Source organism: Nuphar pumila, chromosome 14 (genome assembly GCF_984573655.1).
Source record: "Nuphar pumila chromosome 14, dmNupPumi1.hap1.1, whole genome shotgun sequence".
Lineage (NCBI taxonomy): Eukaryota > Viridiplantae > Streptophyta > Magnoliopsida > Nymphaeales > Nymphaeaceae > Nuphar > Nuphar pumila.
In genome coordinates, this window is record NC_143262.1 from 84,888,251 (window position 1) to 84,908,171 (window position 19,921).

Here is a 19,921-nt window from a genome sequence, read left to right on the forward strand (position 1 = left end):
TCCATCAGATCTGGTCCGATCCAAATCCGGATCTGAACCGACAAACTGCTCAATTTTTTAAAAAATACGATTTTCGAGCCAACTATTGCTCGAGTCATGGAAAATAAAATATTTTTACTCTCGAAATTTCGAGACGCATCCAACGATATATAACTCGTGTTTTGCTTTCGAAATTCGCTTGAAAATAACCCAAATTTTGCTTGGATTTAAAGGTAAAAAATAAAACTTTTTCTAACGTTTTAAGTGGCTCATTTTGGCCTTGGCAATGAGACCTGGGTTAAGCCCATACTCAAAAGCATCGGCCTAAAATCGAGAATCAAACGATTTTTCTTGTATAGTTAGCCAAATTTTTGAAAATCTCAAATTTAACTATGGGTGAAAATATGCGATATTACACCAACGGCTATTACTCCCCTTTGTAATCTATAAATAAGGGACTATTGTCCCCATTGTATTTCATCTTTTCAAGTGAGTTTCTCTCTCAATAATATTCAACATTCTTAGGCCTTAGTGCACTTTTTGATATTTGTGCCTTAGAGCACTTTGTGTTATTCTTGCCTTATTTGATGAGTGAATGTTCTTGTCAAGTTTTTTTTATAAACTTGATTATTTGTGAGGTTCTTTACACTTAAATCTGTAGATGTGATTTCAATCTGAAACACTGTTTTCTGTTATTATTAAATGGTTTATTTTGCTTTGTCAATTAGGATTTTCTATTTTTTTTCCTAGGCTGGTGATAGCTTACTACATGGCCATTGTTTTCCTGTTCTTTCATTGAAAAGTTTCTTCTTCATCATCTGTGTTTAACTGAACTTTTAACTAAATATTGAATATGTGGTGATCTGCTAACAAAACAGAAGTGAATTTTGTTGTCAACTAGTGTTATCTATAACTTGTTGGTTTAGTTGTTTCTGGTTGAAATTTCTGTTTTCTTTTAAGGAATATGGTTGTAAGTCCTGTTGATTCAATTTTCGCCATGTGGTGATTTTGTGCTTGTATGGACTCTGGAGAACTTTGTCAAAACAATTTATTTCTATTTTTTTTAAAAACAATACCAACAGAAATGAAGTCTTATGTTTATGTAGAAGTAAATCTTACCAAAATGGACAATGAAGCATTGTGAATTATATGTTTCTTTGATTTATAGCAATATAACATGAAGTTTCATATGTACTTTTCAAGTAAAATGACATAGCTTGTTTGATCATTGTGTTTTCTAACGAATAGATCATCTTAACAATTATACAGTTATTTCATGTTTTCCTTTTGAAGTGTTCCAATAACATCTTGGTTCTCCTCTGCAGGTATCTGGTGGTTGGCGACATACTATGGCTTTAACATCTAATGGAAGACTTTATGGTTGGTGATGGAATAAGGTCAGGAAGTTCTTGTTTCTCGTTATTATTATTAATTTCTTATTATTATTTTCTGAATCTGTTCATTCTTTTCTTATTCATCAGTTGATTTTATTTATTTGTTCTTATCTATGTCACATGGGTGCGCATGCGGGTGCGGGGATGCAACACTTTCAAAAAACTTGGGTGTGGGGGTGCGGCAAAAATATAAAAAAGTATATATATATATATATATATATATATAATTTGCATACATCTTCTTAGACAACTTATTGAGAGATATAGAGAGAGGGACAAAGATTTGCATATGATTTTTATTGATTTGGAGAAGGCATACGATAGAGTACCTAGGGATGTTCTCTGGTGGACCATGATAAAGAAAGGTGTTTCTCTCAAGTACATTAGTATAATTAAAGATATGTACGAAGGAGTAGTAACCAATGTTAACGGTTGGGTTATATCAAGGATCTGCATTAAGCCCTTTCCTATTTGCTATAGTGATGGATGAGCTTACGAGATCAATTCAAGAAAATGTGCCGTGGTGTATGTTGTTTGCTGATGATATTGTTTTGATTGATGAGTCTAGAGCTGGGGTTAATGCTAAGTTAGAATTATGGAGACAGACATTGGAAGCAAGAGGTTTTAAGTTGAGTAAGAGTAAGATAGAATATATGGAATGTCGGTTTAGTAAGCAACGAAGTAGTGATGGGAGTGTAGTGAAGCTTGGTGAGCAAGAAATACCGGTGGATGACTGTTTCAAATATTTGGGATCTATCATTCAAAAGTATGGAGAAATTGATGGAGATGTAAATCATAAGATAAATGTTGAGTGGATGAAATGAAAAAGTGCAACTGGAGTGTTGTGCGATCGTAGAATGTCATTGCGGTTGAAGGGAAAGTTTTATAGGACGACAATTAGGCCCGCTTTACTATATGGTACGGAATGTTGGGCTGCCAAGAGACATCATATTCAAAAAATGAGTGTAGCTGAGATGCGTATGCTTAGATGGATGTGTGGAAATACAATAAAAGATAAGATTCGAAACAAGGAGATACGTAAGAAGGTAGGCGTTGCATCCTTTGAAAATAAGATGAGAGAGAATCGTTTACGATGGTTTGGACATATTCGGCGAAGGCCTAATGATGCTCCAGTTAGAAGGATGGAGAAATGGGAAAATATATTAGTTAAAAGAGGTCGAGGTAGGCCTAAGACGACTTGGATGGAGATGATAGGAAAGGATATGAATGCTTTGAACCTCACCGAGGACATGGCATTGGATAGAAATGATTGGAGGAGAAGGATTCATGTGGAAGACCCAGAATGATTTTCTTTTTTGGTTCATATCGCCGACCCCAATTGTTTTGGGATGAAGGTGTAGTTGTTGTTGTTGTTGTATATATATAAGTTTTAAGTTTTAATAGTTAACCGCCTCGGCACCCTCGACCCTAAGGTCACCAGCAGCCTCCTCGTCTACATCGATCATGCCATCCACCTCGTCAAGTCCCAACAGGGAAGAGAAACAGACAGAGGGAGTGAGATTGAGCGAGAGAAGAGAGATGGAGAGATAGGGAGAGCAAGTGAGAGATAGAGAGAGCGATAGTGAGAGACAAAGAGAGTGAGAGACGGAGAGAAGAGAGACAGAGCGAGTGAGAGAGAGGATGTAGTGATACGTACCTGAGGAATGAGGATACCCTTCGCGGCTTCGACGGCTTTAGGTGGAGAGGTTGGGCGGAGAAGTCGTCGCCAGCGTCTGGGTCGGGAGGAGAGGTCGTCGGCGGTGGCGGCGGCGGCTTCAGGAGGAGAGGAAGGGAGGATTAGGGCAAAAAAAAAATTGCCCTAATCCTCCTCTCCTCAGACCATTTCATCAGGCATTTTTTTTAAGGTCCAAAAGTTGGACATAAATGACCCTGGGTGCATTGACTGCACCCAGGGTCGGGTTGACCCTGGGTGCCACACCCGCGTTGCGTTGCGTCGACACGTATGCGGCACCTGGTTGGCCGAATCCCTGTGACATAGGTTCTTATTTGAACCAAGGGAACTATGATGCTTTCTTAGACAGAATGCACCTTTGTAAATTCTTGCTCCTATTCACTTCTCTAATGCTTCTAATAATACTGCTACGAACTTGCCAACCATCCATAACATGTTTAATAATTATTCTAGAGTTTCCTCGCTCTGCATAATGGTTCCAAAATGCTTATTGACTTGACCCATAAACCTTTTTATGTCTGTATCTGATTTCTGCTTTTACTAGTGTTATTTCAAGAATGTGTTTTTGTGGATCTCTTGGTGGGTTTATTTTGTCAAAGACTCTTCTTTCTGGGTTCTTACTTCTTTCTAATCTTTCTCCTTAGTCATGGTTTTCTCAACTTTCTATAATACCACCTAGGCACCTCTTTTCTTTGATCTGCTTGATGGTCCCAACAGGCCTTCCCTTCCTTAGAAGCTTTCTAGAATTCTTACACATTTTATGTCATTTTTTTAGAACATAAGTAGAACCTACATGGTTGTGGTGTTAGAAAATCAAGGAAAGAATCAGGAGGAAGAAGGAAACGACAGAAAGGGAAGATGGGAATTGAGGTTCTATATACTGTTCATTTTTCATGCAATAAAGTCTCATGGGGTGGCTGTTTACTGAAATACCTTTGAAACTGTCATGTTTGACATGAAAAGTAGATTTGATTTGTACAAAAGTTTCACAAATGACCAAAATGCACTTCTCAATTACATAGTTTGATGATAGTGCCCCATAAACTTCTATTATTCAATTCTTCTATAATGTTCCACTTAAAAAATAACTACTGAGTATTACAAGAATACATAAACAAAATCATGCAATTTACAAAAATGCTACCAGATTGGCGCCACACATTTTACACCTTGTCTTTCACAATACTAAGCCTTCAATTATTTCTTATATAATCAAAATACATAGAATCCATATTGAACTTGAAATTGACATTTTTTATGGCCTAGCTATGGATGAACCTGGACTTTGATAGATTTAGTATTGTATGCTCAAGAATGCACTAGGTATCATATCCATCAATTAAGATACGGATTAATACTGCATACCTATTTGGTATTTCTTGATGACTGATGGCCACAAATGATTCTGTTGTTTTATACTTTCTAGTGCTTGTTCTGTTTTGCATGATAGTCTTGCTCGATAATGTGGATTTTTTGGCAACTATTTCATGATGGATGGTCATTTAACGTGCTTACAATTTCATATATTTTTTCCTTTTTTACAGTTTGGGCAGGTTGGTGTTGGTGACTTTGTTGATCATTGTTCTCCCCAGGAAGTCAAATTCCATCTGAACAGGTGCAATCTCTTTGATTTTTTTAACATGCCTGAGGTTTTTAAGTGAGTAGAATTATGTGTAGTTTGGTGCCTTATTTGTTCTGTGCTTTTCTTGTTTTCTCCTGTCAACAGAAAGTAATCCAGATCTCCTGTGGGTGGAGGCACACCTTAGCAATCACTAACGAAGGAAATGTATATTCTTGGGGTGTAGGGGTACGAGTGGTCAGCTTGGGTATGGTGATACCATTGACCGGTAATTTCAATTATCTTGAATAATGAGTTCTATGACCTGCCAATTATTTGACAGTCCATATCATCTTTTATGATTTGTTAGTTTAGTTTGTCCATAGGACTTATCTTGATCGACAAAAAATAGTTTACTGGTTGTCAATGCATAGTACTAGATGAATTGTACTTTATCAAGGCCTTTCTTTGGCCCATTATTTGATGCAGTTTATGTTGTCTACTGTTCAAGCAATCTGTTCAGATACTTTTATATGGCCAAGATGCTTCAATACATCTACTATTTCTTGGATGTCTGAATTTAATTGTGGTTTCTAAGAAGAAATTAGAACCTCTGTCCCATCAGGGCATGCTTGTTTATTCATTTGATTCACATTTCGTCATATCAAGATTTAACAGCTGGTATCTAATCTGCATAATGGTTCGATCAAGTTGCTTGAATTTAAGTAAACAAATTATGTAATTTTGATACACTACCTTACAGATTTTATGCTATTTGATTTGCTGTCTTTGAGATTAGAACCATAGGTGGCTATTCAATTGAAGAACACAGATAAGTTTCCTTACAGTAACTAGCTCCAGTGGGGCATGGTTGTGGTTCTTATTGAAGTTTTCAGTAAGAGAAGAAATTTACCATATAACTAGGTAAATATGGATGGTCTCTTCTCTTTTATTGAAAATTATCTGTAGTATCTTGCATATGTGAGACAATTACTCCTTTTCTCTTCTTCTTAGAGAATCTGATTGTTTCAATCAACTAAGGAGGTGGCACTCTGCTGTGGGAGAACCAGTTATGGATTGAGGGAACTATCCATAGGCCTTTGTTTGATTGAAGGCAAGTGTTGATTGAAATATGTGCACTGCTGAAGGTAAGATAGGTTTTTGTGAAAATATGCTCCTTTATCTCCGAAGATCTTCTACAAAAAGATGGTTAAGAGATTGGAAGGAGTGCATTAGCCAATTTGACAGTTCTTGGAGGTTGGATATTATTTTGTTGATGGAAGTTGGAAACTCTGTCCAAGATTTTGAATGCCCTTGATGTCTTCTTTATAATCGTTGTAATTTTTGAAAAGATTTTTATATGAAAAGCATGTGAAAACCAGACATCAAATAATAAAAACCGGTTCTCACTAGTGGATGAGACCGGGTCGAACTCAGGGAACGGGAATATGTTGTATTCAAGTACACAAGTCTAAACTAATCTTTATTGCCGAATTATGGAAATGTAAAATGTTCAGAAAAGTAAACACAACTAGCTATTACAACAAATGAATACCCTTCGCAGAGGGCGTAAAGTGCAATATTTACAAACCCAATTAAATTCCTAATTCTAAATTGAAAAGTAAAAAAAAACTTTATTCTTCGTACTTCGTGTCACGTAATCGTTTCCGCTCCAGTCTTGTGCAATCATGCACAATTCAAAGGAACACGAGCAGTACCACAGATAGAAAGAAAATTATACTAAACTGACTAAATGCTAAAAACATTGAAATATAGCATCAAAAGAAACTAATGAACATTAAAATGATATTAAACTAATGTTAATGAACTATGTAATTCTAAAATTAAGAGTAAAATAAAAGACACTAAGCAATTTTCACAAACCGAATTTACTGAACTAAAACTGAAAACATGAATCGGAATTGAAAGAAACAAAAACAACTAGAAATTACTTGAAATTGATTAAGAGAAACTGAAACATGAAATAAAGCAAAAACAGGAAATGAATATGTAAGAAAAACAGGAAAATTAAATTGTTGAAAAACAGAAATTAACTGCTAAAAGCTGGAAAATTAAAATGAACAAACAGGAATTCATTATTAAGAAAAACATGAAATGACTGAATGAGGAAAAACAAATTTATCAGAAAATAAAAATTCAGAAAGTAAACAAAAGAAACTCAGAATGTAAAAAGAATACAGGAAATGCATATTGTGAATCTAGAAACCTAACTAAATGAATCAACCTAGAATGACTGACTTCGAAACAGAAAATTCAGAACTTAGTTTGATGAATGCAAAGCATGAACTACCTAATGTAAAACAGTAAAATAGACAAGAAATTACAAAAGAAAATAGTAAATTCTTTGACACATTACTAAATTGAATTATATGAAACTGATTTGAAAAAAACAAAACAGAACATTACAGAGAAAGCACGGTTAATACAAAGACAGTCTATGCAATGACTCAAGCAAAATGCAGAAACAAGAAATAAAAACCTATGAAATTTACTTGCTAACAAATGAATTAACAAAATGACACAAAATCTAAAGAAAAATTCAACGAAATAACAGATCGGGCGATAAGAAAATTGAAATATAAACTATCTAATTTTTTTCTTTTCAGTTTTTTAGTTTTTCTTTTATTATGTTTGTTTTACAGACATAGCACAACCAATCATAAGAAGATTTGAAGAATAAGAAAGGAGAAGAAAAATAAGATTTATTGAAGAAGAAGAAGAAGTAAAAAAAAAACAAAAACAGATCGGAAGAAGAAATTGGATGAAGAACAAGAAGAGATGAAGGAGAAGAAGAAGAAGAAGAAGAAGAAGAGATTGAAAGAAGAAGATACAGAGAATGAAGAAGATTCGGATGAAGAAAAAGAACTGAAGAAGAATCCGATCAGAAGAAGAAGAAAAGAAAGATCTGAATCGGAAGAAGAAGAAGAAGAAGAAGATGAAAATCGGAGGAAGAAGAAGCTGAAGAAGAAGAAGAAGAACTGAAGAGAGGAGGAAGAAGAAGCTGAAGAAGAGGACTTACCGTGAAATGGAGGGAATCGGGGAAGAAGCGGCCTCCACCTTGTGCGCTGCTGCCGACTGAAGAAGCACCACCGGCTGAAGAAAAAGAAAAATAGGGAGAAAGGGAAGAAGAGGTAAGGAAGAACCGGTGGTGGAGAAGGGAAAGAAGAGAGGGAAGAAAAGGAAAAGAGGGGAAAAGAAATGGGTTAGGCGCACAGGGGAAGACGCCCCCCATTTCGTTTTTTCTGGGTTTTAAAAACAAGCAAACCGGTTCAAAACCGGTTTGCTGTTTGTTTTAACGAAATCCAAACCGGCTGGAACCGGTTTCTTTATTATAGTTTTAGTTTTCAGAAATGCAAACCGGTTCAAGCCGGTTTGTGTTATTATTTTTTTTTTCAAAAATTACAAACCATGTAATGGTTTGTTTTTATTAGTATATTTTTTTTTCTTTTCATTTTCAAAAATCAAGAAAACCGTATACATCGGTTTATTATGAAAATTTTCAAAAACAAAACTATTTATTTATAAAGAAACTTCAAAAATTAATCTAACTATATATTTTTTTCTTTTCTAAAAAAACAAACACTTAAAATGAATATAAAACTATTTTTCTCCATTTTTTATTTTTTTATTTTTATTTTTAATAAAAACTAAAACTAAACTACTATGACTTATAACAAAAACTAAAAAAATGTAAAATAAAACTATTTTTCATGCATTTTCTATTTTTAAATCATTTTAGCATATTTACTTGAAAACTATCATAAAATTGGGTTTTTGAAACATTATTTTATAAAATCATGCATATTTAAATGTTAATAAACCCTGAATTATATGCATGATCAAATACCCCCATGCTTATGTTTTGCTAGTCCTCGAGCAAACTAGAAAAATGCAAGAAATCAAACTATCACCTAACTCACTTTCGTAGGAATCACGGTTGCATTTAGCTCATGCAACAAGCCCTTTCAACCCCTGGGTTACCCCAGTGTACGAGTAAGGTCTCGTGAGGGTTTGCAGTGATGCTACCCACAAACATCTCTGTCATGTATGCATAATATTACACATTCTCACAAGCAGTAAGTAATTAAAGACTTTGTTTTCACAAATATTTCCTATTATTTCAAAATCGAAATATATTTAGAGTCTTTTATATACCACCACAGAAAAAGAATTTCTTTCACTTTTCTAACTATCACAATTATTTATGTTTTATTCTTAGAAAATCCAATAAAAACATATTATTATTTACTTATCCTCACTCATATGTTTTCTGCACAGGTTTTCTCAATCGCACTTCTAAGCACTGAACTTTTCTTTCTTTTTAAGTTCTTTTCTCTTTTTTTTTCTTTTCACATTTTTTTTTCTTTTTGCACACTTATTTTTCTCTTATAGCTTTCGTGTGGTCTGCTTTTATGCCTTGTGCGATGTTAATATCTTCTATACTTTTTCAATGTATACCAAAAGATATCAACTAAGACATAAAAGTGACTTCCTTCATTCACCTTTATAATGTGAGAGTCAAACATTTCAACTTGTATTTGTTCTCAGTTACTTAGGATCACGAAGTTTTCCACTCTCCTTTTCGAAAATGGAATTAAAAGTTTCAACTTACATCTAAGTTCCATCTACTAAGGATTGTGAAATTATCCAAACAACCTAACGCAGGCTTTTCTCACTTTTTGATCTCATTTTTATGCTTTTGTTCATTTGCTTAGTTTTTCAAAAATAAAACTGTGCATATTCATATTTATGATTCAAAATAAACTCTAACATGTATCTATCATCATTTCCTCGAAATCCACATAAACAACCATAATTTTTAGATCTATGTCAGAAAAAATTTTCGTGGGGCTTAAAAATCCTCTAAAAACATCAGATTTGAAATAACATTCATATAAGTTCAAACTCTTTCTTTAAAAATCTACTTTTCATGAGAGATGTGTAAACATGTGCAAGAACGTAAACAGAAATATCAAGGTGTGCAAACTACACCCTCCCCCATGCTTGAATGACACTGTCCCAGTGGCACTTCCCCATGCTTGAATGAAACTAAGTGAATGCACATGAGAGAAATAAATGAGGGAAAAGAGTAGAATGACCTAACATGAATTAAAAATGCACATTCTATGAATGTAATGAATGCAATGTATACATGACAAAACATGAAAACCATGAATGAAACAAAAACAACATGAAAAAGTAAAAACAAAATAAAATCTATAAATTCTAAGCAAATCTAATAATATACAAGATATGGGTTGCCTCCCATAAAGCGCTAAGTTTCACGTGCCCAGCCAGACGGATCCCTGGAAAAACCTTCATCGTCCATGAGATCAATGGACATGAAGTTAGGCTCAACCGGGCTCTATAAAGAAAAGAGTGTCATCTGTGACACTACGCACTTTGTTTCCATCCCTTCTACCTCCAAATTTAATATCATGACTCTCTTGACATGAAGAACGTAGATTAGTCTCATTTGAGAGACTGGTCAGGAAATGAGAGTCTAGGACCGACCAAGTATCAATGAATGCTACTTCAGACAAGTGGTGAATATGATCTAGCTTGACTTGGTCAAGCACCTTCTGCATCTGCACCTCTTGCTTACTCAAAACGATTGGTGATCCTAAAGGCTGAGGAAATGGGGCTTTATATGATGAAAATGTATGTTGTGAGTAAAGCCCTTCCTGCTGAGGTAATATGGAAATCGACTCGTCAGTAGAAGTGATATGGGGCTCATGAGTCGATTCTTGAGTGGAGTGACACGCCTTCCCATACTGAAGGGATGTAATAGATTTGACTTGCTCATGATGTGAATCAGTGGGTTGCAAGTCAAATGACATGGAATCCTCTCCCTTAGGGACAACAGATTGACTATGAAGGTTCCCCTGACTTTGCCTACTGAAAGTCTCAACCAATTGTCCCATTTGAGTCTCTAGCTTGGCTATTGACTGCGTATGGGAGCTCAAAACTTGTAATATCCTATCTTGGAAGGATTGACTAAATGAAGGCTCATGAGGATAGGATTGAGTATAAGCATGTTGGGCTGGGGGATAAACCTGTGGAAAAATAGGATGCGAGTAACCTTGTGAAGGGTTACTGGGTCTATATTGTGTCTGGGAGGGCTGATGGGATGGAAAAATAGACTGGTTTCGCCAAAATGAATCGGGCATGGGTTTAGCGAAACCTTGGGCAGCATTCACCTGCTCTTGAACGAATTCAGGATATAATGGTGCTGCCGGACAATCTGAAACACAGTGTGCAGGGCTAGCACATAGCTCGCACACTCTTTCTACTGGATTTCTCGAAGAATTGGCTAGGAATTGATCTAACTTCCTAGTCAATTGGTCAACCTTGGTACGCAATTCTAACTCGGACCCAACTTCAGAAATCCCAACTTTCCTAGGACCACTAGGCAGAGATGTAGTCCTATCGAACCGTGAAGACAAATTATGATGCATCGTGTTTTCACTCAAGGTCTCAAATAGAGACCACGCCTCATCTTCACTCTTGAGCATAAAAGTGCCCCCACAAGACGAATCAACCATTTGACGATGCTTTTCAGTAAGCCCGTCATAAAAATACTGCACCAACTGCCAACGAGGCACTTGGTGATGGGGACACTTGCGGAGAAGATCTTTCAATCTCTCCCAAGACTCGTGAAATTGTTCTCCCTCAATTTGAGAAAAACTGGTTATAGCTTTACGAAACTGATTCGTTTTGCCAATTGGGAAGTATTTTTTTTAAAATTCTCTTTGCATTCCTTCCCAAGTAGTAATACGAACCGTCTCAAGAGATTTTAACCAGTGCTTGGCTTTATCTTTGAGAGAGAACGGAAACAAGGTTAACCGCATAGCATCTTCTCCAAAATTATTGATTCGCACAGTCGAGCAAATCTCAAGGAATTCGTCGAGATGACGATATGGGTCCTCATTGCTAAGGCCATAAAACGAAGGTAACATTTGAATCACACTGACCTTAATCTCAAAATGGCTCGCTCCTACATCAGGTTTCATGATGCAGGAGGTGGGAGTATACGTATTTGGCATGAAGTACTCCCTCAAAGGACGGATCAATTGATGATCGTCAGCCATTGCATACACCTTGGAGTAGACCGGTGTAGCACACGTCCTAACTTTGGGTTTTCTACCTAACTAACGCACTAAGCGGCCAAACCACGCAAACCACAAAGTGAGTGAAAAAAAACAACAAAAACTAAACAAACACCACGCAGTTACACATAACAGAGATTATGCAAAGAAATATGAAATCTATGTGTACGGTACCAATCGTACACAGTCACCTCTAAGGGGATCCTAATAGGTGGGCTGTGCAGAAAAGTAAGCTCGTCTCTAAGATATGCACATACGTGGTTCTAAACCTAAATGCACACAAACACTAGGCAATAAAGTGAATACTAATATTACGCCGTTCCCCGGCAACGGCGCCAAAAATTTGATGTCTTCTTTATAATCGTTGTAATTTTTGAAAAGATTTTTATATGAAAAGCATGTGAAAACCAGACATCAAATAATAAAAACCGGTTCTCACTAGTGGATGAGACCGGGTCGAACTCAGGGAACGGGAATATGTTGTATTCAAGTACACAAGTCTAAACTAATCTTTATTGCCGAATTATGGAAATGTAAAATGTTCAGAAAAGTAAACACAACTAGCTATTACAACAAATGAATACCCTTCGCAGAGGGCGTAAAGTGCAATATTTACAAACCCAATTAAATTCCTAATTCTAAATTGAAAAGTAAAAAGAAACTTTATTCTTCGTACTTCGTGTCACGTAATCGTTTCCGCTCCAGTCTTGTGCAATCCTGCACAATTCAAAGGAACACGAGCAGTACCACAGATAGAAAGAAAATTATACTAAACTGACTAAATGCTAAAAACATTGAAATATAGCATCAAAAGAAACTAATGAACATTAAAATGATATTAAACTAATGTTAATGAACTATGTAATTCTAAAATTAAGAGTAAAATAAAAGACACTAAGCAATTTTCACAAACCGAATTTACTGAACTAAAACTGAAAACATGAATCGGAATTGAAAGAAACAAAAACAACTAGAAATTACTTGAAATTGATTAAGAGAAACTGAAACATGAAATAAAGCAAAAACAGGAAATGAATATGTAAGAAAAACAGGAAAATTAAATTGTTGAAAAACAGAAATTAACTGCTAAAAGCTGGAAAATTAAAATGAACAAACAGGAATTCATTATTAAGAAAAACATGAAATGACTGAATGAGGAAAAACAAATTTATCAGAAAATAAAAATTCAGAAAGTAAACAAAAGAAACTCAGAATGTAAAAAGAATACAGGAAATGCATATTGTGAATCTAGAAACCTAACTAAATGAATCAACCTAGAATGACTGACTTCGAAACAGAAAATTCAGAACTTAGTTTGATGAATGCAAAGCATGAACTACCTAATGTAAAACAGTAAAATAGACAAGAAATTACAAAAGAAAATAGTAAATTCTTTGACACATTACTAAATTGAATTATATGAAACTGATTTGAAAAAAACAAAACAGAACATTACAGAGAAAGCACGGTTAATACAAAGACAGTCTATGCAATGACTCAAGCAAAATGCAGAAACAAGAAATAAAAACCTATGAAATTTACTTGCTAACAAATGAATTAACAAAATGACACACAAAATCTAAAGAAAAATTCAACGAAATAACAGATCGGGCGATAAGAAAATTGAAATATAAACTATCTAATTTTTTTCTTTTCAGTTTTTTAGTTTTTCTTTTATTATGTTTGTTTTACAGACATAGCACAACCAATCAGAAGAAGATTTGAAGAATAAGAAAGGAGAAGAAAAATAGGATTTATTGAAGAAGAAGTAAAAAAAAACAAAAACAGATCGGAAGAAGAAATTGGATGAAGAACAAGAAGAGATGAAGGAGAAGAAGAAGAAGAAGAAGAGATTGAAAGAAGAAGATACAGAGAATGAAGAAGATTCGGATGAAGAAAAAGAACTGAAGAAGAATCCGATCAGAAGAAGAAGAAAAGAAAGATCTGAATCGGAAGAAGAAGAGGAAGAAGAAGAAGAAGAAGAAGAAGAAGAAGATGAAAATCGGAGGAAGAAGAAGCTGAAGAAGATGAAGAAGAAGAAGAAGAACTGAAGAGAGGAGGAAGAAGAAGCTGAAGAAGAGGACTTACCGTGAAATGGAGGGAATCGGGGAAGAAGCGGCCTCCACCTTGTGCGCTGCTGCCGACTGAAGAAGCACCACCGGCTGAAGAAAAAGAAAAATAGGGAGAAAGGGAAGAAGAGGTAAGGAAGAACCGGTGGTGGAGAAGGGAAAGAAGAGAGGGAAGAAAAGGAAAAGAGGGGAAAAGAAATGGGTTAGGCGCACAGGGGAAGACGCCCCCCATTTCGTTTTTTCTGGGTTTTAAAAACAAGCAAACCGGTTCAAAACCGGTTTGCTGTTTGTTTTAACGAAATCCAAACCGGCTGGAACCGGTTTCTTTATTATAGTTTTAGTTTTCAGAAATGCAAACCGGTTCAAGCCGGTTTGTGTTATTATTTTTTTTTCAAAAATTACAAACCATGTAATGGTTTGTTTTTATTAGTATATTTTTTTTTCTTTTCATTTTCAAAAATCAAGAAAACCGTATACATCGGTTTATTATGAAAATTTTCAAAAACAAAACTATTTATTTATAAAGAAACTTCAAAAATTAATCTAACTATATATTTTTTTCTTTTCTAAAAAAACAAACACTTAAAATGAATATAAAACTATTTTTCTCCATTTTTTATTTTTTTATTTTTATTTTTAATAAAAACTAAAACTAAACTACTATGACTTATAACAAAAACTAAAAAAATCTAAAATAAAACTATTTTTCATGCATTTTCTATTTTTAAATCATTTTAGCATATTTACTTGAAAACTATCATAAAATTGGGTTTTTGAAACATTATTTTATAAAATCATGCATATTTAAATGTTAATAAACCCTGAATTATATGCATGATCAGCCCTGCTCTCTGCTATGGAGAACCATCAAGTATTGTGGAAGAGGTAAAAAGTGAGGATGAGAAGGTTGTGGGCTGTGATAGTCATCCCACTCTATGTTTAGTTCTCATGAGAGACTTTTCTTTACTATATATTGTGATCATCATTTGAAAACTTGCCAAAATGCCCTTGATAAGATTACATACTACAGCAAAAACTTATGTCTTTACATGGATAAAGATCAGATATTACATGAATACCACAACCACTTTGACTAGAAGGCCCCTAATGCTGTGCATTGGTAAGGAACTATAGATAACTTGCCTTTAGATTCCAATGTCGTGCTGCAAATAATGCCTTAGAAAACAAGCCTGCTGCCTAATGTTCATTGAATAGATATAGTTTTCAGTTCTCTATATCAGTGTGTCCTGTTTTATTATGCTGAACTGAATTCATTGAAATAGACATTGCTCGCTCATTACTCTAGAACAAGTTTGAATGAGATACTTGCTGTCCAAGAGTGGTGATAGGTGTCTAATCCATGATCTCTATTGTGGCTAGTACCATGGAACGATATCCAGCCTTTGTATATATATATATATACTAGATGTCATCGATCTTAGGGACCCTTCATTTGAATACTTTACAAATGTCTCCAATAACTTTCTGAAAAACAATATCATCCACATTGGAGATTCATAGTTATTTGGAATCTTTATACGAGAACAAGGAATGATCAACTTGATTGTGAATAAAATCCTGGGCTCAAGTAATTTAATAACCACTTTCAGGCCATGCATGCCAGGCTTGTTTAGATCATTATAGCTTTTTGAGTCTATGGAACCTCTTCATCATATTTTGTTAGTTGTGCTATGTACACTTCGTCATGCAAGTGTTCATGGAGAAAGCACATTCTTGACATCTATTTGTTACCTGACCCATTTATATCCTACAGCTAATAATAAAACTATGTGAATGGTACACATCTTTATGACTAGACTATATCCATTATGTTGTGTTTGCAACCAGATTTTCCTTCTACATTCAGTGCTATCATAATAGCTATATTTTCCTTTCTAAACCCATTCAGAGCCAACTATATTATTGTTGGCTGGCTGGTCTCAACAATTTCCAGGGTGTCACACCAATCTGAGGCCTTAAATTTATAATCCATAGCTTCAACCCATCCATGGATAAATTTTTGTTCTTTTATTTCAGATGACCTCCTTGAAGTATCAACTATTGGAGGAATGACATTAGACGACCTGCCTTTTCTCTCCTTTTCATAAATAGGAAGGAATTATTTCTTGTTTAATTGTACAAATGTGGTTTTACATTCTTATCATTGTTTCATTACTGTCTGGAAACCAATTGAAAAGTCTCATAACCTGTCAATAGTCTTTTTACTTCTAGAAAAATGTGTCAGATTTGCGCTTAGCTTTGTGATGTCAGCAACACTGCAATAGGTAGATGTTTTAAGTACTTTGTGGCTGTTGTCACATGTTTTGAATTTCTGGACTTGTTTGATTCTCAAAGGTTCTTGGCATGAAAGGAAAGAAATAATCTCTCTATGTTAGTCAATAAATTCATGATGTAAAAAAATGAAATAAAAAATCCAACTCCTAATTCCTTGTTACTCTGTCAGGTATTTGTATTTCGTGCTGGCGTAACTGGTTTAGCATACATCTAACATCATACATGCATTGCAGAAATCTTCCCAAGGTTATTGAAGCTTTGAGCGTAGATGGATCTGGTTGTGAGCAGATGGAGTACTCAAGAGCTGATCCATTATCTGGTCTTACTATATTGAATTCTTTGGAAACTGCCTACTGGTTCCTGTACATGCTAAATTTGTACTTGATGTTGCATTTTCAGGCAAATTGGTGTCACCAACTCGATATGCAGTTGTCCCTGATGATAATGTATGCTTCATGGTTCTAGAACCACCTTCATTCCCCATTTTTTTCTTCTTTTTTCTCATATTATGGCTTGCTTTTATCTTTTCCATGTTCCAAATAGTATGAGAATTAAGACTCAACTAACTTGGTAGTTAGCTCCTAGCTGATATGGTAGGAATCTGATTTTTCGGGATGGCCTTCTATTCTATCAAGAATTTGACCAACCCAACTCTAGCACTCAAACCGTTCTCTTAGGCTGAGTTGCAACTTGCATTTGCTACAAGAGGTCCATCACTCTGTAAGCCAAGCATGAAAAACAAGTTGTTCAAGGCACCTTCAATTCCTAGCCACTCCCAGTAGGCCGACACTGCATCTGCTTTGGGTTCTTCCAGTGAAGTTTCTGTGCAAGTTACTAACTGCATTGCTTTATTCCTGTGCAGCGGACAGGATCACCATTCATGGAAAATAGGAGCACAGGTGGTGATGCTAGTGTCCCGGAGAGTGATGTAAAGCGAGTTCGAATATAGGGATGTTAGAGCTGCTATTCTCATAGATATGGTGGATTTCTTGTGTTTATTTTCTCCAAAACTCTCTTTTTGTATACCTAGAGTGGGCTGTCCATGTCAGCCTTAGTTCTCCCCTCATCATTCTTGGAATTGTGCTGATGACATGTAGTGGATAATGCAGGAGTGTTTTGTTCCGAATTCCCGGTTTACATGTAGAAATTTTCTTTTGTCTCTGTTAATCTGTTAGCAGGTTAGCCCTAAAGATCAGGTACATGTTGGGTGACGGTGTTCACAACCCAATTTGAACTACCTGGATGACTTTCCCAATGACCGTTATGATGTGGCCACATGATCCAAAAGGGTCATGTGAGTTCACTAATCCAGTGCATATTGCTTCTTCAAGATTCAAATTTTCACGTTGCCACTTCATCTTGGAAAGCAGTCTAGTACATTGGTTGTTTGTTGATGCATCAAGGTCAATGTTTTAATTATATCACCTATTTCTCACAAATTTTGGGTGATACCCAAAAACAACACAAGGGAAAAAGAGAAAAAGTAAGCTGTTCAAAAGGAAACCTCAAAGTAGAAGCACCGCTTGGATGTGATCTATGATTATTATAATCTTCAGATTATTCACTGTTTATAAAATAATAATTAAAAGATTTGAAACTCTTTTCCTCTGTTTTTTGTTCTGCATTTTTTATTTTGAGCTACAAGAACAGTAATTTCTCCAAAGTTGGTTCGCCAATTTATTGGTGCTTTCATGAGTGGTCCATATGATAAGAATAAGCTGTTGGTCTGAAATATCTTGGATAAAATTCGAACTCACCTATGGCTATTTAGAGATTGGATTTTGGCAGAATTTTAGATCGACATAGTTCCACATTCATGCTTGATGGTACAAAAATGATGTATGCCTGGATGTAATTACTGTTAATGTCAGATGTACTTGTAAATTATCACTTGAAAATCTCGGCCTTGATGATTTTTGTTTTCACATTTTCGGTGAAAATTTTAGCATAATTCTAGTTCCAATTTGAAAGTGAATTTTCCTAAAACTGAGTTTTTCAGACTGGTGACATTTCTCACTAAAACCTTTATTATATGTTTATTTGCTCTTCCATATTCTCCAATTGAAATGGTAAGAGTACAAGTTGGTCTTAGTTGTCTTAGCTAATCTTAACATGAGGCTGCTCAGCTTGTTACTATATTTTAACAATGCAAGGGCTAGAGCGGCACCAAGAATTACTGGAAAGAGTTTAGAGGGAGGCTACAAGACTAGAGGGTTTTTTTTGTTCCATTTATTACACGGATTCTCCGTGTTTGGGATCGGAGACCTGGCCACACTGGTCTTAGCCTGCCATACATGTGGTCACCATCTCGACAGTGTAATACTCCATGGACGCCCTCCTCAGGGAGCCTGCTGCTTGGCCTTGTGGGAGGGGGTGTCCATATGGAGAATCAAACTTTTTTTTTTGGAAGGCAAGCGGGGGTTAGGCAGACCCCTACCAGTTACCAGGGTTTTGAACCTGCAACATTCCAACGCAAGGTGACGTGCACTAGCTGATCCTACCAGACAAGCAGAGACCCCATTGGAGGAGAATCAAACTTGGGATAGGGGGAAGCTCCTTTTCTACAAGCCTATGGGCAACACTTTGGGGTCATATAGAGGTTGAGATTATCAACTGGGCTCTCTAATGTGTTATCTAAATGGTGCAGCTTGTTATTTGTAGGGATGGGAATGGGTTGGACTCAGGTCGGATCTATGCAATACTGAGTCTGACTTAATTAGATTTGTTTTAATTGGGTCTGGATTCAGATGATGAGATCAGCTAAACCCGAATCCAGATCTGACTATCTCAAAATCCGATACTTTCATGTTTTATGTAATATTTTGGTTCAAGGGATCTGAATGCTTGGACACTAGTTCTAGCTTTATTTAGAGGCAATAGGATCATTTATTAGTGAAACTTATTATTGGACATTTGTGGTTCAGTACCCAAGAGCCAGCCAATTTTGTGGGGCCCCTGTCATTCAGGAGATAGGGTGGCACATTTTTTTGTGCAATCACATTACACCTGATCTCTGAGGCACGTAGGAGAGATGACTTATTAAATAATGTACAAGTACAATTGCGTCTAACTTGGATGACATTGGCTAAGAGTTAGACAGTGATTGTAAGTACGGCAAGCAGAGCCAAGAGTGGATCTGTATCCAACTGAATAGGAGGGCCCCACCTGATTCAGACTGGCTCTAACCTAAAACATGATATAAAATGGGGAAAAATATGCTATGAAGAACTGATGCTGTAGGTGAACATTGAATGTAATTCTCTGATGTCTTGCGTACAAGTCTTATGTAAAAATATGCCATTCTACTTTTGGTAATTGGACGGTTTGATTTCACACAAATTGCTTTTATCAGATCCAGTGTACTTTGGTTCATTGATCAACGTGGCTTCAGATAATGATCTAAAGGTTGCTTTCTGAGTCAAACTTGAAAACTGAGCTGGATAAGAATTCCATTCTCGGCATCATAATAACAGCACATCTTGCAGATAATATGTGGAATCCCTAAACTTTTCCTATCCAAAGAGCATATGCAATAACATTGTGAGAGCATATGCAAGAACATTGTGAAAATAACTTTCGATGGCACTGCTTAAAGTTCAACAGATGTTAATTATGGAGCAACTCTCTCTCTCTCTCTCTCTTTCTCGATGGGTGACAACAAAATGCAAGTTGATGTGCCCAAGATAGAAAAAACTGTACCTCTCTCTCTCTCTCTCTCTAGATGGGTGACAAGTATTTTGGTAATGTTGAATGGTGAATGCTCTCTCTCTCTCTCTCTCTCGATGGGTGACAACAAAATGCAA

At 35.7% G+C, this 19,921-nt stretch overlaps 1 long non-coding RNA gene across 1 annotated transcript; it reads left to right on the top strand.

Annotated features, from left to right (window-relative positions):
• Positions 1–1,304: 1,304 nt before the first annotated feature.
• On the top strand, positions 1,305–17,244 carry LOC149817197 (uncharacterized). Its single transcript, XR_016427663.1, has 6 exons — positions 1,305–1,376; positions 4,611–4,681; positions 4,793–4,913; positions 16,352–16,437; positions 16,518–16,564; positions 16,981–17,244. It is a non-coding gene; the product is annotated as an uncharacterized LOC149817197 (long non-coding RNA).
• The last annotated feature ends 2,677 nt before the right edge of the window (positions 17,245–19,921 follow it).